The sequence below is a fragment of the Papio anubis genome, chromosome 8 (assembly GCF_008728515.1).
Source record: "Papio anubis isolate 15944 chromosome 8, Panubis1.0, whole genome shotgun sequence".
Taxonomy (NCBI): Eukaryota; Metazoa; Chordata; class Mammalia; order Primates; family Cercopithecidae; genus Papio; species Papio anubis.
Window position 1 is genome coordinate 45211587 of NC_044983.1, and position 26742 is coordinate 45238328.

Below are 26742 nucleotides of genomic sequence, written 5' to 3' on the forward strand. Positions count from 1 at the left end.
GTGAAATACAAAACTCAGAATATTATAACTTACTCTGAGCAACTTCAAACACAGCACAGTGTTCTGAGGACTCTACTCTAAGTATCTTGCATTGCCGCTTAGCCACCAGGTTAATCCATATCATTGTTATTTGATTGGAAATCTTGAGTTGAGCTCATAGACTCCAGTAAGACAAGTACAGAGAAATCAGTATGAAAACTATTCTGAGAATATCTTGTTTTTATTAGTCTAAGTAACCATATTTCCTATAAAAATATAACACATTCAAAAACTCTATGGCTCTTGTTGAATCATTATACATTCACTCATTGTTGTGCATCAGACAAAACATTCTTGGACATGCCGCAGTCACAGGTAGTTACAAACCCTCAGCTGCTTAACAAATGAGGGCCATGTCTCACTCAGACTGTATGTGGGGCTGGCAGAGATTTCACCTTCTGAAATACCACCAATCATTATGGAGGCAAGAACAGAGATTTAGCAAATCATGCAATAGGCCATAAAACATGGCAAGCAGGGTGTGGGGAAGTATCAAAATACTACAGTATTAATGAGCAAACCAATGACTTCCACAGTTTGCCATTTTGGTCATCAGATACATTTAGAGCACCTTAACCCTCATCATCAATCAATTCTCACACTCTTGTGAGTCCCATATACTGCTTTATAGACAAGGAATGTGGTTAATTGGCTTGTCCAAAGTGTGAGATAAAGACTACACAAATGAGAAAAGCAAAGCATATTGATTCAGAGCTTGCTATAGCCAGGGAGGCAGGTACCCTCATAGCTTTGGCAAAGACTTACAAGCAGTCAGGTGCTTGAGAAAACTTTACAGTGGGGAGAAAGGAGAGTTTCAAGTGTTCCCTGAGTGGAGGCTGTTAAGCCTGGGGAAGTTGGAGGTGGCTAACTAGAAGAGAGACATACCATGTGCTTGGTTAGCAAAGCAGCTGTGGCTTTCTTTGGTTGATGCTAAGTTTAAAGACGTGGCAAAAAATAGGAAAGGCAGAAGACATCACTCAAGTCCTGACCATGCTGGGCTTATTGCTCACAGGTTGTCGTTGGGCTTCCTGGACTGGCTACAGCAGAGGTTGTGGGTCTGAATCTGTTGTAATATATGCCCTGATCCTGATCCATTTTTATGTTCATTCTCTCAATGCCTTTCACTCATTTTCATGAGTCATGGGCCAAAGCAAGTCATATGTCCTTGAATCATTTAACGGTGGAGGAAAACTTAAGTGTTAACTCACGACTCCCATAGCCACTGATTAAGATTCAAGAATAGTTTTTAAAAGCACAATATATCTTTACATAAATTTCATAACAAGAGACAGTTCTAGCACTTGCATATGAACTTATATTGATCTATTTCTTGGCACAGACAGATGTTTTTATCCCTCATCTACATTTTTTTGATACACAGATAAATTTTCATTTCATACTCAACAGTTAGTATCTAACCTTCTTTGTAAACAAAAATCCATGACTCTTCTACATGCTAAAATATATATGTATATATTTTAGTGTATTTATATATGTATACGTATTTATATATGCAATTATATATGCACACATCCATATACATACAGTATATAATTAGATCAAAGACAGTTTATCTTTTTTTAATAATCATTCATCCCATCATTTTTGCTCTAGAGTTTAGACCATTAGGTATATCATCTGAAATACAATTTATAAACAAAGAATATTCTATTCATAACTAATAGGTATTTTAGCATAAGGCAAAAGTTGTCTTTCATAACATAAACTTATTGTCTTCATTAAAAAAGCCCAAAGATATAGTGTATGATTTTTGTCTTTTATATAAAATTGATAAAACAAAATATTTGCTTGTAATTTTTACTGAGGGTTGACAATTTTCCCTTTCATACTATATAATTTATATAATTTGATACAAATCAGCAAGAGAATAGTAAATGTCCTCCTAAGTAGACTGGGTACAATGGCTCACACTTGTAATCCCAGTATTTCAGGAGAAGGAGGTGGGAAATTTGCTTGAGGCTGTTGGTTAGAAAACAGTCTGGGCAACATAGAGAGACGCCACCCCTATAAGAAAAAAAAAAAGATTATCATAAGTAAATAACACAAATGAAAAAGAAATCTTAATTTTAAGAAAGTTGCCAAAATATAAAATAAAGATGCAGTTACTTTCTATGAAACAGTAATATTCACAGGTTACTGATAACACATCTCTAATGCTATTTCTATACCCATTGTCCCCCATGGATACACAATCTGTTCCCTCTCAAATCCTTTAGACATCAAGCACCATGTAGTCCCACTGTTCCCATCATACTGGTCTACTGACTATAGGTGCCCATGCTGCCCACCATACTTTTCATATTGAAGGACTCTCCTCTTAGCTACATGCAGCCATCTTCTTCTGGTGCCAAACTCTGTGTGCTGTGGTGCCACAACTATATCTCCCCACGTAGGAGACTTAGTATGATTATTTCTGATCCTTTCTCTCTGTAGTCATTCTCTTCTTGGAGAAGTACAACTATTTCCATGTTTTTGACTCTAACCTCTAAACTCATGTTTCTAAACTCTAATCGCATAAGGAGCACCTGGGTAATTGCTCAGAATACACATACTTTTTTCAGAGATGCTAATTGGGTAAACCTTGTCAGACGGCTCTACATTTGCATTAGGCACCCAAGTGCAAGCTGGCACCCGTGTCTCCTGATTTAGACTCAGCACCCGTAGCACACTGGGTATTTTTATGTGGGTATTTAATAAGCCAATCAAATGAAGCAAGTGCAAAAGAGAACTCCTTTATATGATCAGGATGAATCACCCCCCGCACTCTGGTCTTTTTTTTCCTCTCTAAACTCATCCATACCTTTTTTCCATCCCTTCACTATCTTCCACATGCCATGGTCTTTATCTGTGTTCCTCACATACAGCAACTCTTTTCAAGCACAGGACTCTCACTGGAATTTTTTTTCCATTGGAACATGCTTTCACTGGGGATTTATCTGGTTCTTCTCCAGTGGCTCTTTCTCAGAGGCCTTTTCTGCTCATTCTCTCTAATTAACCTCCCATTCCACCCATGCCGACCACCAGACATTGCTCTCTCTTCATACTAGCACTTCATTTGTGCTCACAGTCTGCACTGACTTCTTTGCTTGCTTGTTTACTTATTTACTGTCTTTGCACTGGTGATAGCATACAGGCACTTGATAGCAGGGATCTTGTTGTGCTTTCTCTCTACTGTGTACCTAGTGCATTCAACACAGAGAAGGTGTGCAGTCAGTAATGTTTGAAGGACAGGTAAAAAGGAAAGAAAGAGAGACAGGAAGAAAAGGAGGAAGGGAAGGGAAGGGAAGGGAAGGGAGAAAGGGAAGGAAGGAAGAGGAAGGAAAGAAGGAAGATGGAGGGAGGAAGGGAGACATCTTGAATATACAACCAATTGTTGAGGTGTGTCTTATATTTTAGCATTCCTCATGTCCCTTTCCTTCTTCATTTTTTTCCATGTGAGTTTTATTCAGTCCCTTAACAGCTTAAAGTTATATAGCTAAGTAATTTGGTCAGATATTGATCCTTTCTTGTGGTCTATGCAGTAATAGATGAAAAGAAATGGAAAGGCTTTTCCTCCAAATAACATGTCTTTAATTTAGAATGCTGAGCTTCCTTGCCAAGGGTATGAGGTAAAATTAGTAACTATTCCTTAATTACATCTTTCCTGAGTGTAACCTCCATAGAGAGTTTGGTCAAGCAAGCTTGACATTTCATTTCAATCTGATAGAGGAAAATAAAGCCAAATTTAACTAACATAACAATATGAAAGTTCTTATCCTTGAGTATCATAGAGGAAATATACATCCATTAGCCTGTGCAACCAATTAACTTTTAGAAGATATCTTTGCTTCTAGCAATCACATATACTGTACAACTAACAAAACGAGTACATTACTTGCAGTCTCCAGGGCTTTTCCAGGAATAGGAAATGCCACAATATATTGGTGAGGCTGCTCTGCACAGGAATCTGAGGTTCACAAGGGAAAGGTAGAACTGGGAGGATTTGGGAGACCCAAGGCAAGGTACTGTTTATTTTACTGCCTCAGTTCCTTCATTTCTAAAATTGAAATAAAATACTACTTATCTCATAAGATTATTATAGTAATTTAATGAGTTAACTTATGAAAAACCTTTAGGAAGTGCTCATTACCCATTGTTTACTATACCTCAATTTAGAGTTACTAATTTTATATATCTGGCTTTAACCATATTTATTTTAAGATTTTTCTAATTACTTATACAACATTAATCATTTTGTCTTTGTTTTACTCGTTATACTACATCATGTTTCATTTTAAATAGAAATTATTATGATGATTACATGTACAGTGGCAATTTTATATTAATAACAAGTCATTCTTTCTAATAAGTTTCATAAAGTCTTTTTATTAAACAAGTCATAATGTGTTAGTGCATATTCAGGCTTCATATTTTTCATAATTTTAGCCTTATTATGTTGTCATTTTTATTGAATCTATAGTAACATTGTCTTTCATTCATTATGGAGATAAATTGACTCCTGTCTTTTATATAAATCAACTTAACTACTCATTACATCACTTTCATCTACCTTTTCATCAAAGGATTACATTTTATTATATTGACTTTATTGATTTCCTCTACAGTTTATTTTAAATTTCATTGATTTTAGCTTCTATTTGAATCATGGTTTTGCTCCTACTTGCTTTGGATTACTTTTTTATATCTTAGTTCTTTAGATGGTGCAATAGATCTTTCAACTGGTTTGGGACATTTTTCTTTTTTATAATAAACATTTAACAATCTAAAATTTTGTCTAAGCACTATTTAGCCATTTAGCCACACCCCCGTCTATTTATGTATTATGTTGTTATCTTTTCATTGTTATATTTTTCAAATAATTTTGTAGTTTCCCTAACATTTTATCTGTGACCCATGATGCATGTACATGTATTTGTTTAGCAATATGTTGTTTGATCTCCAAATATGAGGGGATTTTCAGATCTGTTACTGTTACTAATTTATAATTTAACTCACTTTTCAGAAAATACATTCTGTTTGATTATAATTGTATTAAACATTGAGACTGTTTCATGGCCAAATATAACATCTATGCTGGTAATCTTTCACTGTAGTTAAAAGGAATATAAACTGTTTCTTTCGAGTTGGGTGCGCTATCAATGTCAATTAGCTTGAGTTATATTGTTCTAGTTTCCTGTATTCTTTCTTAATTTCTGTCTACTTATTTCATCAATTAGAAGTTTTGAAATCTTCAACTAAAATTGTATTGATTTCTATTTCTTCTTTCAGTTTTGTGAGTTTTTCTTTTTTCAAGTTTCTGTTAATAGATATCCCATATGTAAGATTGTCACATTTTCTTAATTAACACTTTCCTTCATCATTGTAAAATATCCCCTTTTATCTTTATATCTTGTTTTGAAGTTTGCTTTTATGGATGTTAATGTAGTAGCTTGAGCTCTCTTATGGTTAGTGTTTTCATGGTATGTCCTTTGTATGCTTTCAGTTTTAAGCTATTTCCACCATGTTGAAATAGCATTTCCTCAGACAAGAAACATTTTGGTGGCAATTCTTTAAAGTTGAGTATGATAATCTCTATGTTTCTAATTGCAGTTTTTAGATTGTTTACATATACTTGTTTATACTGTTTAAGTTTCCTGTTTGTAATTTGTTTTCTATTTGCATCATTTATACTTTTTTTCTTTTAGTACCCTTTTGGATGAAATAAGTACTTTTAGTATTTTATTTCATCTCCACTTCAAATTACTGAGTAAACGTTTCTGGTTTATTACTGGTTGCTCTAGGGTTTATAATATGAATCTGTAACTTATCACTAACTGTCAAATCATGTTATGCCACTTCACATGTAAGAGCCTTAAAAAAGTGTATTTCATCTCTCCTCTCTTCATTCTTACTATTATTTTTATCTACTTTACTTCAATATATTTTATTAATACCACAATATGATGACGAATTTGTGCTTCAGTTATTTATCTTTTAAAGAAATCTTTGGAAATGTGTTAAATGGCATTTAGTGATATATGTCCCTTTTCAGCACTCTTAATTCTTTTCTAAATTAAAATACCAATTTGGTATCATTTTATTCAGTATAATGAACTTCCTTTAACATTTTTTTGTTATAACTCATGTCTGCTCTTAAAATTTTTCCTAGCTTGTTCATCTGAAAATGTCTTTATTTTGCCTTCATCTATTTAAAATAGGATATAGAATTTTCAGTCGACAATTGACATAATCAATAAGTTTCCACTCCAAATTTAAAATCAAAGTTGTGTGCCATCATTCATTTTGCTATACCCTGACTTGCCCGATTGCCAAATAATAAGGAGCAAAAAGTCATATATGGATTATGCATGAGTGGGTTACAATAAATTATAACAGAAAATACATGTTAAGCACAAGTAAGTTAAAAGTATTGCTGTATGAATAGAAAGAAAATCATGTTTTGGGGGAATTTATTTACTATGGTATAAAGTTTGGGAACAATTTAAATACTTTCCATTGATTCATATCTTTTGGTCATTATAATCCACAGTTAATACACCCATCCACACACCCACAGCCTCCCCGTTCCACAAACACTACTTGTCTACATGCAAGCATACAGGTGATCAACCATACTTCTCCGTTCTAAGTAATATACTATTTATTTTTAATCAATCTCTATTAAATGAATTTCAATATCTTATGTTGAAGATGTAAAGTTTTAAAACTCCAACTTACCTTTTTTTAAGAAAAGTTTGGACTAATAATAATACTTGAGAGATCATCACTCCTTGCCAGACTGGAAATAAAAATATGTCTTACAAACCAGTAAAATAAATATTAAAACTTCAAGATTTTCGTTTTTCCTGGTGAAGGTCCTCTTTTAGTATTTCTTTAATAGTTCTGATCTGAACTGGAATGCCTTCCCATCCCCAAAGAAACCCACCTTATTCCTACCATTAATCGCTAGCAGTAGCTAAAATAAAAAGGAGTAAGTAGGGTCAAGTTTTTTGGACACAATTTGGTAACTAATTTACTCCCTTGGGAAAATCAGCCTCCTTTTTCATTTTAATATTCAGAATTTTCCCTTTCTTATTCACAGTGCTGAAAGTCAGCCTTCTTCTCTTGTCAAATAAAGATGTAGAAAGTTCTACTTTAAAGCCTTATATACATTCCTAAAAAATGCCAAAAATTTCCACAAAAATCACACACTAAAAATAATAAGGTTTGTGAGAAAACTAGGGTTGGATAAAAACAGTGAAAATCCCTCTGGAGTTCCAGTAAGACAATAATAATCTTAAAAATGCTAGCACAGTTATATAGAGAAAGACAACTGTATCCAGAATTATCATTTTTCAATATTTTCAACACCTTTTTGGGGCTCATGTTTTCTCCTTTGGGATATAGGCTTTGAAGAAATTCTCTATGAACTGAAACCATTTTATCAAACTTAAAATTGTAAGTTGTGCTGAGCTATATTCATTAACCATTATTATTAATACACGGTGCAATGTATTTGCAGCATCTTAATCTTCACTTGTCACTTTTCTGTATAACTTGACAGTGAAAGATGTAGATGTTTTCCAAAGACACTAAATCAAACAGTTATTACACCAAAGTAAGGCACTTCCCAGGCTTATCAGGGTCCGTTTCCAAAATCTGCAGCCAGGAAACACAAACTGACCTTGGTATATTGGTAAAGCTTTTTCTTAATTGTGTGACAGTTTTCCCCTTTCCACTTCAAAATGTTAGCGTTGTCTGAAAAAACATGAGTCCTTACTCTTTTCCTTTTTGTTGATACTACTTCTGTATTTACTCATCCCTAATGAGCTAATTCTGAGTGCAGCAGAACAAACTCTATGAAGTATGCACAGATATATTTTCAAGAAAATGAAAGCTATAAAGCAAGTATCTTACTCTCATGCTCTTTTGCCTATAAGAGGAAGGGACAAGCTCAGCCAGCCAGTGCCAAGCTCTTTTTGAGACTTTCTATCAAGTCTAGATGTTCACAGTGATGCAACATCGTCGGGTAGTACAGAGCAAGAAGGGCCCTTGGCCCACTATGCAGTGACCCCAGGGGTCCTATTCTTACTATTCCTGGTTTCAGTTGTTGGAGTCAACTTTCCTACGCTTCTTGACCTCCTTAATATTTTCTGTCCTTTGTCTATTCCCTCCTGTTCCTTTTTCTTTTCCTTCTTTCCTTTATTTCTTTCTAATAAGCCTTAAACTGAAACAAGCAAATAAACAAGACGAACAAAGGAATGGTTCAATAACTCAATTAGTTCTAAAATTATTGCAAATGTTAAAAACTTCTATAATTTGGTGGGTCCCTTAAATCACACTGTCTGTCCTAGCAAGATACCAAATGTAAAAATATATGTATCTAATTATAAATGATCCTGAGTTCTCTGTAATTCGCAAGGACTGATCATTCTCCTAGTATAACACCAGACAACTAACTTATCAACAACAATTTTATTTTTCAGTTTTGAATTTTTATGTTTCACATATTAAAATATTTCATAAATTGTGCAGATGTTTTTCTTGAATGAGTACATTGTTTTTCCGCCCAGAGGAAATGTGGTCATTATCATTTAGTATAGAACTAATCCAAATATATATGTATAACAATGGGAAACTATGGGTATTTATTATTTGAGATATATTCAAAAAGTTTTTAAGTTCCTTCATAAATTTGAAAAAGAAAATATCTAGCACTTGTATAGATTCCTGGACAATTTCTATTGTTTCCTCTGTTTCATATCTGAAATGGAATCAGGATGGGTAAGATTTGCTAACTGAGTTTTAACCTACTAAATCACACTTTTGTAAGAGCAAAGTATTTATAATGTTCTAAGAAGCATGCTACTATTCCATAAGGTCCCCTTTCCTATCATGTTAAAAGAACTTCTTAGCAGCAAAGGGAACTTATTTCGTATTCTGATATTTTCTTCCTTCTTTGTCTCCATAGTGTTTTGACACATTATGTTTCCTTAGTCCCCTTGGTAGCTAAAGATAGCTCTGCTTTCCAAAGCAATAGAATGTGGAATTACTTTAAACTTCATGCTCTCAGCTTTTTATATTTTCTACAAGGGAGCTTTATTGTTGGGGAAATAAAACAATCTGCCTTCACAGCCTCTTTCTCCTCTACTTCAGATCCAAATTTTCCAAACACAGGACTTTCTTACACATCAATCAATATAATATGAGGATGTTATTGAGTATGAATAATGAACTGGAGTGGAGTGGATGAACTGGATTATAATCTGACCAGAAGATGTATTTGTCATAGGAATATGAACAGCCCTATCCTGGGATGAAATGATATTTCCTATTTAGGTAAAGATATCTTAGAATGTAGGATGCTTTACAAAATCCTAGCGACAAGATTTCTACATTATGGAAGAAATGGTATGCTCTGTATTTTCACTAAAGATCGAATTGTCAGTTCAATTTTTACTAGAAAAATAAAATTTTGTTTTCAAACATAAGTTTCGCTACCATTTGGCCACTGAACTTTATCGTCTCAGTGGTGAGCTAGTTTATTTGTTCGTATGTTTTCCATTTCCTTCATGTGACCAATATTGCATCTCTAAGATGCCATGGCTGTAATTTGTGAGAAGCAGGAAAGGCATGGAGAGGTAGAGAACTGTTCTATATCTTATAGAATTTTCTGCACTCTTTGATTTTCAACGATATACAAGAATGGATTTGATTAAAATTAATTTTACATATTTTTCTATTATTAGTATATGATAAAACAGTTGCATCTGTTAACTGAAGAAATAAATTATTCATAAAATGTAGTTAATATATAATTGGTTAAATATTTAGAAACATATAGTTAGAGTCTTGTCTTGTGTCACCAAAATAATTTCCAACTGTAATAAAGATTTATATATAAAAATTAAACCATAAAATATGAAAGAGTACATTTAAGGAAGGGATTTTTTTCTATATGATACTTAAGGTGAAAATGAAAAGAAAGGATCAACAGAATTAAGCACATAATAATTTAAAAGTCTATGTACTACAAATAGAGCATAAATAAAGTCCAGACTAAATGAAAAACTATAAAAATACTTGAATACCATAAGATAAAAATTACTAGCTTTTCCAAGAATGAGCATTTTTAAAAAACCACTAAGAAAAGTTGAGGACTATAGTGGAAATTGAGTGAAATTTATGAAGAGCTAATTTATAGAATAATAAATTCAATTGCTGGTAAATATATGGAGAAAATTTCTCTAGCAAAAAATTCAAAATGTGATAAATATATAGCACATATTTATCTATTGGGACAAAGTGCAACCATGTAAAACCAGTGAGTTTGTATTGCTATCTCATAGCTAGTGTTCCAAGGTGAAAGCTAGTGGATCTTTGTGTGTGTGTGTGTGTGTGTGTGTGTGTATGTATGTATGTATAAATGTCTATTTGTGTTTATTCATATGCACATTTATTAAGTTATATACTGTGTCTACCAAATTGGCTTATAAATTAAAAAGTGCTCATAAATTAAGTAAATCCAAGCAATTTTCAAGTTCACCTGACTTAAGTAAATCTTTACTAAAGAAGCTGGCTTTAAAATTATTGGTAAAATAAAAATAAAATGTCTTCAGAATTGTCAGCATACATTTTTGTCTGGATTTTACATTGTCTTTGACAGATATTTTGAGATGTCAGTGTTTGGCATAGAAGGTTATAAAGCTATTAACTCAGCCAAAATAAAATGATCTTGGTTTGTGTGCCTTCTTTGAAAAATGAGACTAATTTAATGTTGTTAGCTGAACTTTCTGAGTTATTGACAAAAATACCTATGTGTTTAACTCTGAAGCTGTTTTCTTTAAGTGAGCATCTGTTGTTTTCTTTGCTGGCCATTAAAAAATCTGGCTACTGTAAAAGTGGAAAACCCAGGCATGTAACTAGTGGCATAGTGTCTGATATATCAGTCTATATGGAGTTTTTCCTAGTTCACTTTGCTACAAACGAAAGAATTGAGTACATAAAAATGTTGATAGATGTTTTAGATAATAAAATATTCTTTAAAACCTGATAAGAGAATTGGAGAAATTTGGCTAATTAACATTTTCATAGTTAAAGCTCTTAGTCTTGATTAAAGCAAAATAAGAAATAGTTGTAATATGAGGAAGTGCATCTGGCAGTTGTGGCAATTGTTCTTATTTATTAAATGCTTTGTATCTGTTTAGTTTATTTATTTACTGTTTTGGAGACAGGCTCTTGCTCTATCACCCAGGCTGGAGTGCAGTGGTGCGATCTTGGCTCACTGCAACTTCTGCCTCCCAGGTTCAAGCGATTCTCTCGCCTCAGCCTCCTGGGTAGCTGGAATTGTAGGAGCATGCTACCATGCCTGGCTAATTTTTATATTTTTTAGTAGAGATGGGGTTTTGCCACATTGACCAGGTTGGGGTTGGTGGCATTTTTTTTTAGTATAGTTAAGAATGAAGCTGGATTTAGTGTACATGCTTGCATTGCTTCACACTACGTATGCTATTTTGCATGGATAGTGCTGACACTAGAGTCCTTACTGGTCATGTACCTAGAGTGAATTTCTGGATTGCACAGGATATATGGTGATATTGGTGGACTTAAGGATATTGAATTGTGTATCAGGAATAAAATATTCATTATATGGGGTTTGTAGGCTCTAGGTAACACTTTAGCCTCTAAGGTAAACTGAGAAATTTAGGACTGGTTTCCTGTTTTTTTGTTTTTGCTTCTAATTTTCATTTGTTTGCTGTTTCTTCTCCTTTAGGTTTTACTTGTGTATGCATATATATAAAACCTATATAAAACTATAGATATTTTTTACCTTCTGATTGAAGGCTTTTGTTTACTTATGTGAATATTTTGTTTCTTATGCATTTCTAGCAAGTCATCATCTGTTCTATTTATCTGGAATTCCTAGGCTGCCTTTGGTGAGGCCTGCAGGAATTGATGGAGCACACCAGCCACTTGGAATTTGGTTGGTTTTGCTTGCCTCTACGATCTAGACAACTAAATAAGTAAAAGACGTATTTTTATGCATTCTGAACAGAAATAGTACATTATATATTTTGTTGTTTGGAGAGGTGGATGAGAGCAAAAGTGTTTGAGTGGTGTTTGTTTCCAGGGTGACTCAATTGAATCAATAATTTGGATTGGTTTCAGATCTTTTCCTTTGAGGAAAAAAATTGTGATATGAGTATAGTTTTAATGTTCAGGAAAGATTGGCTTTGTCCTTAAGGAAATTATATTGATTAGAATTCCTTTAAAACTAATTTAAAGTGACACTCATTTGGATTAAGTAGTAATATAAAAAAGGGTGAGACTTTCTAGTGATTTTTTATCTGAAGCCATTTATCACTGATGGGTCTTCATGTTGTACTTAAAATATTTGCAGCTGTTGCACTGGTTTGAAGATTTTGGTGATGAGAGTTACCTAATTGAGGTAGAAGAACAGGGTCTGGGGGCAGGGAACCTAAGGACTTCCTAGAACCAAATCAAATAAAAAAACTCCAACTTCCTATGATCAAGTAAATAACTTTGTAACTCTACTTCAGCTGTTAACAGGAAATATCCTCTTCATTTGCACAGAGTGTATGTCAAGTAAATGAATTTATAACTTTACTTCAGCCTCTTCATTTACATAGGGCATACACCAGGTAACCAGTGGGAAACATCTAGAGGATATTTAAACCCGAGACAGTTTTGTAACAGGGCTTTTGAGCTGCTTGCTCGGGCCTGTTCCCCCCATGTGGAGTGTCCTTTCGTTTTTGATAAAGCTCTGCTTTTGCTGCTTCCTTTTTTCCTTGCTTTGTTTGTGCTTTTTGTCCAACTTTTTGTTCAAAGTACCAAGAACCTGTACACACTCCACTGGTAGCATAATCGGTTGTCAGTACTATATCTAGAAAGCAATCTTGGAAATATGTGATGATGCTCTTTAAAAATAGCTGAAAGGAAATTATCATTTGCTTATTCTTACTTTGTTCTTATTTGATCATATAGTATTTAAGTGAGAGGAGGGTATTTCTCATTGAATTTCCAAATCTGGTATTTGCAATTGTCATTGTTTAATGATGGACAAAAAAGTTAGTTGTCTTACTCTGGTAAGTTTGGCATAGGACCTATCACATTTTTGATGCATTCGGTCATAATTCTCTCACTAGAATTCTAGTAATTAGATATATGCAAAGAATACCTAACTACTTTAATAGTGGTTTGAAGTACTGCAGGCAGTAATTCCCAAACACCAAATCATAGTGTTTTAATTTGTAACATGTTAGAGAAAATGATAAGATTTTCTGTAGTATAAATACCCTATTAACTAAGGCTTATGCTGTTAAGTTACAGGGCTTTGACTTTTGGGTCTAAAGAAAGCACCAACCCCTGATACATTTTGAGCATTGACACCAGTTGAAGCATCATCACTAGACTTGGGAGGAGGTGACAATCAAAATGAATCGCTTTTGTGAGACATGGGGCCAGGAATTAAAACTATATAATCCTTTAAGACCAGAGACTATTGCGGAAGAGATGGTGCCTGCAAAAATTATAAGGGCCGATCCTGCGGGATAAGATTAGTTCAGAGTTTTTCTACAAATTAAACATTAATATCAACGGCATCCTGATACAAGGCCAGCATCTGGGCCCATGTGTTGGAATAACAGGATTTTCTTGAAGTATTGATTTGCTATTTAATAGAAAATTGGAAAACATTATAAAAAGTTTTTGGAAATCTTATGGTCAAAGTGATTAAAAGTAGGTAGATTTGTTTATGAGGTTTTCTTAAAATTAACTTTCACATTTATAATACACCACGTAAAGGCAAGCTTTTTCTCTTTTGAACAAAATGTTTGTGTCATGTTGAGAGAAAATATTTTGTTTACCTTCTGAGCAAACTGCAGGGAGAAGATGGAGGAAGGAGAGACAGATATAGTGGGCCTCATGCTGTCTGTATTAGGTCTTATTGTTTGGGAAACTGAGTCTCCTCTTTATCAAAAGGTAAAGGTTTTTGTTTTATCGTTATGGATAAATGAATGACTAGTGAATCACTAGGTGACCAGTGATCCTACTTTATGATATGAAGTTTCTTAAAACCTTGATATTTGACAGACTCTCAACAAAATTCTAAGTTCTAAATTTAGTCTTTTTGATCTTAAACTTGCTTTTTTGATATTAGGTCCCCTGAAATCCAAGAGAGACATATTATGCTTATTAGGTTTATTTGTTATGTTAATGGGAATATTGTCAAATCTGAGGTGGTGCTTAGCTTCCTTTGGATTATATTTATACTATGTGGTCCAGGATAGTATGACATTCCTAAAATTCTTAATATATGTTGTAATTATTATGTTAAATTGTTGTATGTGACATACATAATCAAATTTTCTTGTCAATTGTGTCTTTAACTATGGCTGTGTTAAGACTTTTGTCATCCACAATTGATGTTTTGCATTGATCCTTCTCAGAAAAAATGACTTATAATTAGCTACAGTCCAGGGTTTGCTTCTTTGGAGGAGTTCATGAAAAGGACTATTGAATGCAGGTTTCTGATAACTTTGGAGATAGTGCCCTTGGTTGGAGAGAAAATTTGCAGGGCTCTAATTGAAAGACTGCTGTGTTCATAAAGATTACTAACCCAATATGAAGCAGAGAAGGTGTTGACATGCATGGACTGAGCTAATGGAGAGCAGAAATAATTTTTTATGATGTTTTGGTTTGAAATATTGTGGATTATTTTTGTTTTGCTTTTCAGAGTCTGGAGAGTTTTTGCCTTCTGAGCTACTAATATTCTTGAAATATACTTTGCGTATATTGAGTGGAGTATACTTTTGCAAACAGAATTTGAGTCATTTCTTGGTCTGCCTAATTTCTCCAGAATTTGTAAGCTATTTTTGAATATTCATAATTAATGGCAAGGTGTTTGTTTGCATACATTTAATAACCACAAGTTTTCTTTTGTAATGGGACGCAATTGAAGGAATCGGGTATTTTCTCAGGGCTCTGACTGAAATGGCCATATGAGAGGTTCCAGTAAAGCCAGTTTAGGAGAGCCTATGTGGACAATAATTCTTGCTGCACTTCGTGTGGGAAATCAGGCCAGGTATATGGGACTGAAGCATATTTTGCAGGGAGATTGGTCCTACTCTGATTTGTCTTTGGAAGTGGGGGACTGGAGAGAGAAATATTGTATGTCAGAAGAAAACTCCCTATAAGAGTAACCTTTGATTCCTAGGTGGCTTCATGGTCACCCATAGTATGGAGCTGACTATAACACCCCTCTTCATCATCAAGCAGCCAGAAAGACTGACAACCTTTCATTATTGAGGAATTTATAAACAGAAAGGGGGAACTGAAACCAACCCAGTAATCCCATAGATCATTCTTTTGGATGAACATAGAAACTCACCTTTCTGGTTTTAAGGCATGAAACTTGTATTTGTTTTATCTGAGTTCCTTCCTCAGAAAAGGACTTTCAGGCTCTCAAAAAATATATCAAAAACCTGAAACTCACCAGATTACCACATCCTGACAATGAGGCTCCGAATTTCTCATTCATCATGATTGCTTCTCTCCTTAGTTCCTGTTTTTTTTTTTTTTTTTTTTTTTTTTTACACATTGTTACATTTTGTCCCTGCTATATAAGCCTCTAATTAGAAGTCAGAGAGATTAACTTGAGACTGAGTTTCCATTTCCTTGGCTCCAGCACTCATTGAAAGCCTTCTTCTTTGGCAGTACTTATTGTCTCAGTGATTGGCTTTCTGTGCAACAAGCAGCAGGACCTAGACCAAAGTCCTGGTGTTTCAGTAACAAGATTAGCATCAGTGTCCTACTACCTAGATTAAGAAAGATTGCAATATCAGTATCTTGGATTCTCTGTTGTACCCCACAGTCATAGCTTCTTCTGCTCCCTCAGGATTAATCAACTTTTTTAATTTTGTGTAATGACAATCTCTTTATAAAAATAGTTCTATTTCCAATATATGTACATCCATATAATATATCATTTAGTTTCTATTATTTTTAACAATTTTTGTATTCTAAATATCTTCTTTCAGTTGCTACTTTCTCTTATTGTAAAGTTTTTGAAATGTGTCGATGTTGTTACATGTAGTTGCAACAACTACTTGCAGTTCATTAATTTGTGAGAATATGTAGTACTCCCTAATATGAATGCACCAAAATATATGTGTACATTTTACTCCTATTAAAAGTTCAGCTAGTTTCTTCTCTTTTAAATGTTTCTATGAGTGAAACAGAGGAGGGACCCACTTTTAGAGGCTTCTTGGACCCCCTAAACATGGAAATAAATGAAAATTTAAGTTTCTTCAAGGAAAATTCCAGGCACCTAGCTAGCCCTGAAATGTAAATAAGCAACTTAATAAGCAAGAAGGTAATAGTAGCTTAAAACAATAGCCAAGGAAGTTACAGTCAGGAGGTGTTTGGGTCTCTATAGAAACTAAATGTAACATCTTAAAAAATGTTCCTGACTTGTTTATCTGAAACCCCAAGCCCCACTGAACAGATTCCATGGCAGTACACTTCAGATAATGGGAACTGAAGACTAAGCTCTTACCACCATTCCTTGTTCTAAATTTCCTCCTGTGGTGCCTGGATGGAGTCACATGCAGAAACCAGAGCTAACAGTCTTTTCTGCTGGCCCAAAATTTTTAAACAAAGCTTCTCTTCCTTAGCCAATTGCAAATAAAAAATTTTTGAACCTCCCCATGAATCCTGGTTCAAGATATCCTGCCCTTTTAGGCTGAAACAAATGTGTAAACTTCATGTATTGATTTATGATTTTGCCTACAGGCAAAATCTTCTGCTTTCCTGAAATTTACTCCTGCTTTTAAAAAGTCTTACTCGAAAGCCATTGAGGAGGTCAGAGTTTAACCATAGTTGCCTGGGTCCCTTTGCTTGATGCCTTGCAAATAAATGCTTTCCTTTCTCCTGCTATAAAACCTTGGTGTGGATATCTGGTTTTACTGTGCTGGGCAAGTAGATCATAGTTTGGTTCTATAACATGAACAGTCCTATATTTTGCCACTTAATGCTACATATGCAAAAGTTTCTTTAAGCTAATATCAAAGAGCAAAATGGCTAGGCCAAAAAAAATTTGCACATTTTAATTTTCATAGGAAATGCCAATTTTTTTTTCAAAGCTGTTTTGATTTATACTTTTTTTTTTTTTTTTTTTTTTTTGAGACAGAGTCTCACCCTGTTGCCCAGGTTGGAGTTCAGTGGCCTGATCTCGGCTCACAGGAAGTTCTGCCTCCCAGGTTCACAACATTCTCCTGCCTCAGCCTCCGGAGTAGCTGGAATGACAGGCACCCACCACCATGCCCAGCGAATTTTTTTTATTTTTATTTTTTTATAAAGACGAGGTTTCACTGTGTTAGCCAGGATGGTCTCTATCTCCTGACCTCGTGATCCTCCCGCCTCGGCCTCCCTAACTGCTGGGATTACAGGCGTGAGCCATGGTGCCTGGCCGTGATTTATACTTTTATCAGCCATGGCTGAGTTGCTGTTGCCTCACATGTTAATGTACATTTGGCTTAATCTGATTTATCTTTTCACCAATTAGGTGGATATGCAATGGCATCTCATTTTGATGCTAATTTACATTTTTGTGATTATGAGGCAGGAGAATAGGGTCAGGAGGCAGGAAACTTAAGGCTAATTCATGCTGAGTCAAGGAAAAACACCATCTGGGGGAAGCAGGAAGTCTAAGGTCAATTGTTGCTGACTTCTCAAAGGTGACTCAAAAGAAAAACACTTGTGTATGGGGGCAGGGACCCCAAGGCCAATTAACACAAACTTCCTAAAGCTACTCCAAAGGAGAAACCCCATTTCTCCATGCTGAGTAATAAAGGATCACAGGCTACTCTCCCTAAACCCTCTCCCTTCCACCAGGTCTCAGATGGAAAGGGAGAGTGCCCTGGATTGGCTGTGGGCCAAGCAGGGACCATCCCTTCATCTGCATTGGCCGCTAATTCACCTCAGCCCTTAATTAGCCATGAAACAAATCCTTCGTCTAGATAAGAGATAACCGATAGAAATCTCAAATGAAGTACTTAAAGTCCAGAAAACCTTGTAACTGGGCCATTGAGCTGCTTGCCCTGGGCCCATTCACACCCTATGGAGTGCTTTCTTGCTTTTATAAATCCTTGCTTTCACTGCTTCATTCCTGTGTTTTATTCCTTTGTTACTCTGTGTATTTTGTCCAATTTGTTCAACATTCCAGGGACCCGAACAGTTCACACTCAAGGCCTGCCTTCCAGTAACAATTATTAACTATATATGTATCTTTATATAATTTTGAGCCACTTATGTTTGCTCTTCTGTGAAATGTCTGCTTGTGTCTTTGCTCATTTTTTGTTTTTAGGCAGATGGGGGAGGACCGAGAGTTTGTCTTTTATCTGCTTCTCAGTTGCCTTCAGCTCAAAATAATTCTCATCCCAAAGTTGCATATTTTAAGTGGCATAGTCTGGTACCCTTCAAAAGTTTGTCAAGCTGAGTGGATAGACATCGTTCTGAGATAATCCAAGAAGATAGTCACAGAACTCTCACCTGTGCACGAAATGGACAAGGACGTATTCTTAAAGAGCTGGCTGGGTGCAGTGGCTCACGCCTGTAATCCTAGCACCTTAATGCTGAGTGTGATCTGCGGCAGTATGGAGGTGAAGGAATGATGGGTGACCCCTGTTTTCTGAGTGCATCAGTGACAGGCTTACCTGCCTTCCTCACCTCCCCTCTGTCAAACTCCTGCCTCGCTACTGATGGGCTTCTCTTCTCCTTCTCCTCACACAATTCTTCTCTGTTCCCTTTACTTCCTTCGTGTTGTTGTTTGTAATTTCACACCCCCACACCCCCAGCTCATATTTGGGCCTTATCTGAAAATGGCTGTGAAGATTGCCATGGTGCGTCTACTACTGTAATTGGATGCACCGCATGCGTTCTGGTTTTGCTGTTGTTTTCACAAAGCAGGGTACAAATGATTGGTTTCTAACCTGCTATTTTGAAAGTGGTTGATTTTCACCTGAATTAAACAGTGTTTATTCCCAGCTCCATGCTTGTGTATTGGGGGAAGGGCATGTGGGTGTGGGCATGTGTGTGTGTGAAATTCAGAATCAATTCCTACTTTCTCCATAGCGTGATACCTATAGCAATTCATTCTTAACAGGGAAGATTACAATTGAGGTCAATCATCCCTTCACATTTGTTCATAAATACATTCATAGAATGACTTGGATGAAAGGAAATATATAATAAATGAGAGTTAAAAAAGGTATATTGACAATGTGCTTGAAACATTGAAAACAGAAAGGTCAGTCATTGAAGACTTTTATAAAGCTGCTTGATTAAAATGATTGAGCTTTTATATTTTATCCAGATTTATTAACTTTCATGATACAAAATACTCCTAAGTGATTTCAGAAACTACCAAATATATTTATCCCAAGATGCTCTAGTTTTAAAAATTAATAACCTTTTCATAAATGCTGGATTACGGAGTCCCTATGAACATTGCTCAATGGCTTTTACTATAATTGAAACATGAAAAGTTCCAATCAGTACATTTAATGGTGTTGGACTCTAAAGATTTCTATTTGCAAAGAAGTGTGAATTAAAAACAACTGTTAAAGTAATTACAATCTCCTTCAGTGAAACCTCATGGATCCTCTTACTGCCACTTCTAGCAAGGCTCCTTATTGGCATACTCTTACTATACAGGCTTTTAATTAAATTATTGCTTGATTATGTTACCCCAATTCCATGTTCTTTGTAAACCCAAATTCTTACCCACAATCCTAGTTGTCATCTCACTAACACAACATGTTTCCTTTTGTTATGGTCCTCTCTTCCTAGCCATACTGAACCTGAGCAGCCCTCAGGTCCTGTGTTACCTCGGGAACTGCATTGCTTCTCGAGCTCTTTTCTGAGATCACAAATGTCCATTTTCAAAGCAACTTTTTCAGTGCTTCAGAAATTTACATTCTTATACAAAAACATCTGTGTACAGTAGTGTTGTGGTCAGGAAGACATGAATTATGTGGAAACATATCTCTCCAGACTAATAAAACAGCAGTGTCACTAGCTCACGCTTCTAAATGTCTTCAATTTTTTTCTTAAGCAAATGATGAAATCAATATTTTTAAACATTTGCATTGAATATTGACATCATTTCTTTAGTCTTATCTGTTCTTGAGGCTCAGGATCATGTGCTCTGCTTTTTGCTGAGCTGGCTCTAGGTTTGTATTGATTTATTAATTCCCTTCAGAGTTTCCTTGGAATTTCGTCTTTCACTTTTGTACTCCTATTACCTCTCTTTTCCCAATTATCATGAATAATGTTCTTGTCTACCTATGATCCTCCTTCAGGGACCTGAATTCAGAGGAAAATGGTATAACTTAATGTGGTCCATTAGTTTCTTTGAATTTCTTCATCTCCTCTCATCTTTCTTCTGGAGAATTCAGACTAATATGCATTTCTAATTTATTCTAGTGAAATATCTCCTATAGAATTTACTTAGCATTAACCATGATTCAAGCACTGCAATAAATTCTTTGGTAGATATAATTATTCCCCCTTTTGTATGAAGAAATCAAGACTTAGAAATTGAATAATATTTCAAAGTTCATGTTGGTATTAAGGGCTGGAAATAATATGCAAACCTAGGAGCGTGTAATTTTACAACTCAGTTCAAACCACTTATTATATGGCTTCTCTTTTTTAGAGATTCTTAATGCCAGAATCAAGAATACTCTAAAAGTGTGATATGCAACTCTTCCTTACAAAAACATATTATTTTTTATCTTATAAACCATAGTATTTTAATAATACAAACTGTAGTAATTTTTATGAAACATGAGTAAAAAAAGATTAAAATATATACTCACAGTACTTTTTTACTTTTCTATAATTAAATATTTCATTAAATATGTATATACTAGTAAGGATGTAGCTTCTACATACTGCTTGTCTCATTTTCTCTGGTTTTGGTTTTTCTTTTTAACTTAGGGAGGAGTTGGGCTTATGGTAGATATTGGATATTTGATACAGATACGATCATACTTCGTCAAAATTTTCTTGTTGCTTCATTTGATATTTGAATATAACTATTTTCTATTTTTAACATAAGCATTTTAAGGTTGTTCATAATAGGTGCATAACATTCAACCATGTGGATAAACCAAATTCAATTAAAAATTGTTCATATCCTATGTTTAATATGATTCTAATTTTTATATATTAAAAGATTCCTGTGTTTTTCCTTATAAGAAATGAATTCGTAAGTATCCTTTTTAGAAATGTAATTTTATAGGAGTTTTTGTTTTACAGAAAAGTTGAGAAGTTTCGATATATATCTAGTATATCTAGTATCTCTATCTAGTATATAGAGGTATACCTAGTATATTTATACTAGATATATAGAAAGTTTCTGTATGTGTAAGATTCAAATCAATTTTGATACATTGTTATTAAGTAAAGTCCATAATTTATTCAGATTTCCTTTGTTTGTACTCAATGTCTTTTCTTGTTCTAGGGCCCCATCCAGGATTCTGCATTTGATTTAGTCACTATGACTTCCAGGCTCCTCTTGGTGGCACCAGTTTCTCACATATCCCTTATTTTTAATGACATTGACAATTTTGAGGAATACTGATCAAGAAATTCATAAAGTGTTCCTCTGTTCGAATTCATCTGTTTTTCCATTTCAGACTGGGGTTATGGCCTATGTGTTTTTCAATAGGTGAATCTTGATTTTTATTACATCCTACCAAGGGTATACACAGTCAAAATGACTGATCTCTGTTGATACTGACCTTGACCACCTACCTGAGGTAATGTTTGCTAAGATTTCGCACTGCAAAGTTACTCTTTCCTCTCCTTTTCTATACTGTATTCTTTGATGGAGGTCACTATGTGCAGCTTACACTTCAAGAGTGGGAAGTCATCCTATACCTATGACAGCAACAGGAGATAGAGAAATTCTAGGCAGACAGTGGCAGGTCCCTGGTAAAGCCCCACCTTCAAGCTGAAAAACCTGAGGCCATGGCCCAAAGTGAGAGCTGACATCCCTGTTTTTCTGCTTGAATGTTGCCTTTTCCAAAACCACTCATGGCCCTGTCCCACACCCCTATCCTGTGCCTATAAAAACCCCATATTCAACTGGCAGAGAGGAGAAGCAGCTGGAAGTCAGAGAGAAGCAGCTTGACTTCAGAGGGACAGCTTGACGGTGTAACTTCAGAGAATAATTTGGATGGAGATGACCAGATTTCAGGGGAAGATTACTTTCCCATCCTGTACCCTTTTCAGCTCCCCTTCCTGCTGAGAGCCACTTTTATCGGCAATAAAATCAGTACATTTACCATTCTTCAATTCATTCATGTGACCTCATTTCTTCTGGATGCCAGACGAGAGCTTGGGAGCCATGAGTACAGATGTGAAAGGCTCTCACACTTGCCATTTGCCCTTGCTGGCAGAAGGCAACCTCACATGAAAAGGTAGAGGGCCCACTGAGCTGTTAACATTTAAGCCATCTGCAGATGGCTGAGCTAAAAGAGTACTTTAACACACCCTATGGCACTTCAGGGATCATGAGCACCCTCCAAGATGCTGCTGCAAGACCCACATGGAGTTCACTCCTGCCAGCACCCAGAAGTTCTTGCCCTGGCTCCTGCACCTGCTCGTATGTGTGCTCCCTCCCACAAGGGGTGGAATGCAGCAGGTCTGAGTGAGTGGAGTTTGCCCCTGCCACACCAAAGCAACCAGCTGGTTCCAGCATGCATGCACTCTACTTCCCATCTCATTTGCTCCCAGGCTCCCTCCCACTAGGAGTTGAAAGCTGTGGGCTGAGTAAACAAGGCACCCCTGTTGTGAGTCCTGTGAAGACGTCAGGGAAATATCCTGCTTCACCTATTTGAGGGCAGAATATGTACATAAATTATTTTGAATCATCTGCACTGGAGATGTGCCTCTTCTCCCCCGTTTATGTATTTATTCAATCATTATTTATATCACTGTGTACTCACAGCCTTTTATGTTACAGTTTTAGTTATAATCTAAGCATTTTATTTATGTTGTTTGATCAAATTGTCCCAGGTTTGTCCATTGGGAGCTCTTCCTGTGTCTCTTTGGCATAGTTCCATCTTGTGTGTGTGTGTGTGTGTTTTGTGTGTGCACATGCAGGCATGTGTTTGAGCATTTTTTTTCTTTCTGTCGCTATGGGATCCTCAAGCTTATCTTGTAGATTCCCTGAAACAGGAAGTAATGTCACAAAGAAGAGATAGTAAAGAACCCCTTCAGCTCAGGGCAGACTTTTCTGAAAACTGAAATTATCCCAGATGTCCACAGCTTTAGAAACTTCTAAAATGTTGCCTCCACTCTGTCTTCTGATAGGTCTGATGAACATAGGAGATTTTTACTTCCACTCTTACATTCTCACATTTTACAGATTCTGGACTCTGTTAACAAAGCTTTGAAAGTCAAAGTCTGGTGGCAATAGAAGTATATTGAGGTGTGTTCTAATTTTAGGTGAATCAATACCCATCCTCTATTAATATGCTGCAGCAACCATTTGCTGAGTGATTCTCACATAATTCAGAGACTGCTGGGCTTCTAAGCTCCTTCTAGAAACAGGGTTTATGGCATCCCTGTAGGCTGAGCAAGCACTTTGCTTCCTGTGCCTTTATTGAACAAACCACTGGATGTTGGGCATTTAAGTGCAGGAAATTTACACCAAGTACTGAGCAAAGAGGGCAATGAATGCTGTCTTTTAGCTCCCTTTGCCCACACCTTAACAGAAAAGGACAGTGAGAATTTTGCAAAAGAAGGTAGGCATGTCTCCAAGCAGGGGGCTGATGACCTGTATTGTGTCATCAGGCAAAATGGTTATGGGCAGTCTCTCTTTGGGTTTCTCCTAACCATGAAAGGTTTAAAAAATGAACTGATGGATGTTAATTAATGATTACTCAAAAGAAAGTAACATAATTCTTGAAGATAAAAGAATCATAATTTTACCATTTCTCATATTGAAGGCATAAAGCAGGAAATTTATTTTCTTTGATATTCTCCTCTCTACATTCCTTCTGATATCCTGGGAAATAATAGGTTTTGGAAAAGAACTCTTCAATCAATCATGGCTTACTGAGAAATTATACATAAAAGAAGCTGTTTCACAAATGCTTTGGCTTCTTTGCAATTCACATGTTTTGTCTTTGGGAAAAAGTTTTGAACCGAATGACTATTAATATCACTTCAAACTCTAAAATTGGCAGTGCCCTCAAACACTTTAAAAAACATAAGGTATGTACAGTAAAGTATATTAATAACTTAAACTTCAAATAGGAAATATGTAAAATAATCCATCAGTTGAAGTGTTAAAATTGCATTGCCTCTCCAACTTTAATAATTCTTATCTCTCCTCCCCATTCTGGTTCTCTCCAGAGAGAGAGAACTGTCATGCAGAGAATGAGAGAGCTCACCATGGGGTACAGCCAGGCCTGTTTCATGTAGAACTAAGCCCGCTAAGGACAAGGAGGAAAGGGGCACAGAGGCACATCTTCCTGAAACAATCGGTGTCCTCTTCTCTGCTATTGTGGATCTCTAACTGGAGAGGAGAAAGGCAGAAAAGCTCTGTTTCTGGATCCTGCTGAGACACTGACTGTCAGAGTAAGGTCTGCTGTCTTCAGGAGCAACATAGCACCATGGACTGAGTCTACTTATTTCCTCATTTGTGAGTATTGTCACTATTCCCAAGGGATACAGAAACTCAATTCTTAAGTTATTTACCATGAAAGTGAAAGTGAAAGCTACTTGTTACATAAAATAATGAATCATAAATAAATTTTATTTATTATAAAGTATCTAACTTAAAGACTACCTATAACATTTTCGTTTGAAGCCTGGCCATGAAAAATGCATGCCTCATAAACGATTTGTGGGGAAATATTAATGGTTAAATCAAATTATCAGATGTTTGAAGATTGCATTTTTCTTACTGAATATACAAATGTTTCATTTTTTATTTTATGTTAATCATTGAAACATGATGACCTGCTTTTATGGCAGTGTCTTGGCAATCACTAAAGCCACTTAGCACAAGCCATCACCCCAATGCTGAGAATTCTAATTCTCTGGTGTGTTTTATTGACAGTATAAGTATTCTGTATCAATCAGGACAACTGAACCATGGTCAGTACCTGGGAAAGTTGTTCATGCCTTTGCTGACAAGATAGATTACCCATGCAAAGCTTGAAATATTTAATTATCCCTGATTAAATATAGCTCCCTTCTTTGGAATTTCCATGTTTATACTTTTTCAGAATTAAAAGAATGTATACGTGTTTATATAGCAACATTATAGAGTAGAATACTAACACAAGGAGGAAACCTATGGAATCCATATGAGTTATACATTTGACAGCAAACATTGAGTCCTCTGTTTAGAAAAATTAATATACAAATATTCTATATAAAAAATGAAACCTCTGATTCAAAATGTGGCTACTCCAATGACTGTAATTTTTAGATGTTAATGTGGAAATACCAAATTAAATCTATTATCTATTGTTATCTATCTATTCTACTAAAGTGGAAATCCCAACTTCAATTTACTTCTACTATCATACTAACCACAACTTAGAATGTGGTTAGATACCTATCATTTCATCATAGTTCAGTCAGTTTTATCAATAACAGAATTTCTGCAAAAATTCAGCCACTTAAGTAATTCTAAAATTCTGAAATGATGCTAGAATCAAAATGTAAAATTATGTATCAACAGGTAATATGATATGCTAATAATGGCATGAAAGACAAAAAAGTTTTCAGAGAAATGAAAGATAAAATGTCCACTCTGCCTTAAACTAAAACTTTAAATCAAACAAATTCACTTGTATCTAATGTAATTCAGGGAACATCTCTGTTTAGAAATGTATAGTATGTAGACAGAAGCAGACTACCAAAGAGAAACAAATACTTGCTGCGTGTAGTGTGTGTGTGCGAGTGTGTGTGTGTATGTGTATACACACATTGCCTAACTTTGGCTTCTGCTTTCAAAATGTGTGCTTTGTAGCACTTCTTGTTGGGGGTCCGTGTGTTTCCTAAACAAAGGAATGAACACACAAGACAACACAAGACAAGACAAACATGGCGGCCGCCTCGAATCGTGCACTCTGCTTTATTTTATACAGTCGTTTGTGGAATGTTACCAAGTCACAAGACACATTGTTGTTTTTCTGACCTTTCCCTGACTTCATTTGCAAGAGCAGGACTTATGGGGAACGCCCTGCTTCGTTTGCAAGAGCAGGACTTATCGGGAACACCCTGTTTGCGAGCACGTAGTCCTCTACATTTCCCCTTTCCTTATTTACAAGTTTGAATTTCTTTTAAAACCATCATTACATGTTGGGCTCGCTGGGATTCGGTGTTTGCCCTTTGGCACCGTCTCCAGCAGACTGTGAAAATGACAAAGGCAAGAAGCTAATCCAGCAACAGTGGCGGTGGAAGCAATTGCTACAAGTCCTATCACCACAGTCACGACGATTCCAACCATCCTCCGACTGCGGTGGACAAGATCTTGCATAACCTTGTAAATTTCAGTAACCCCAGCAGATTCACTCTAAGTACGTGTTAAGTTTACAGGTAGCCAGGTTTCTTTTCTGGCTCTTAGTATATATAAATCAGAATGAGACTCAT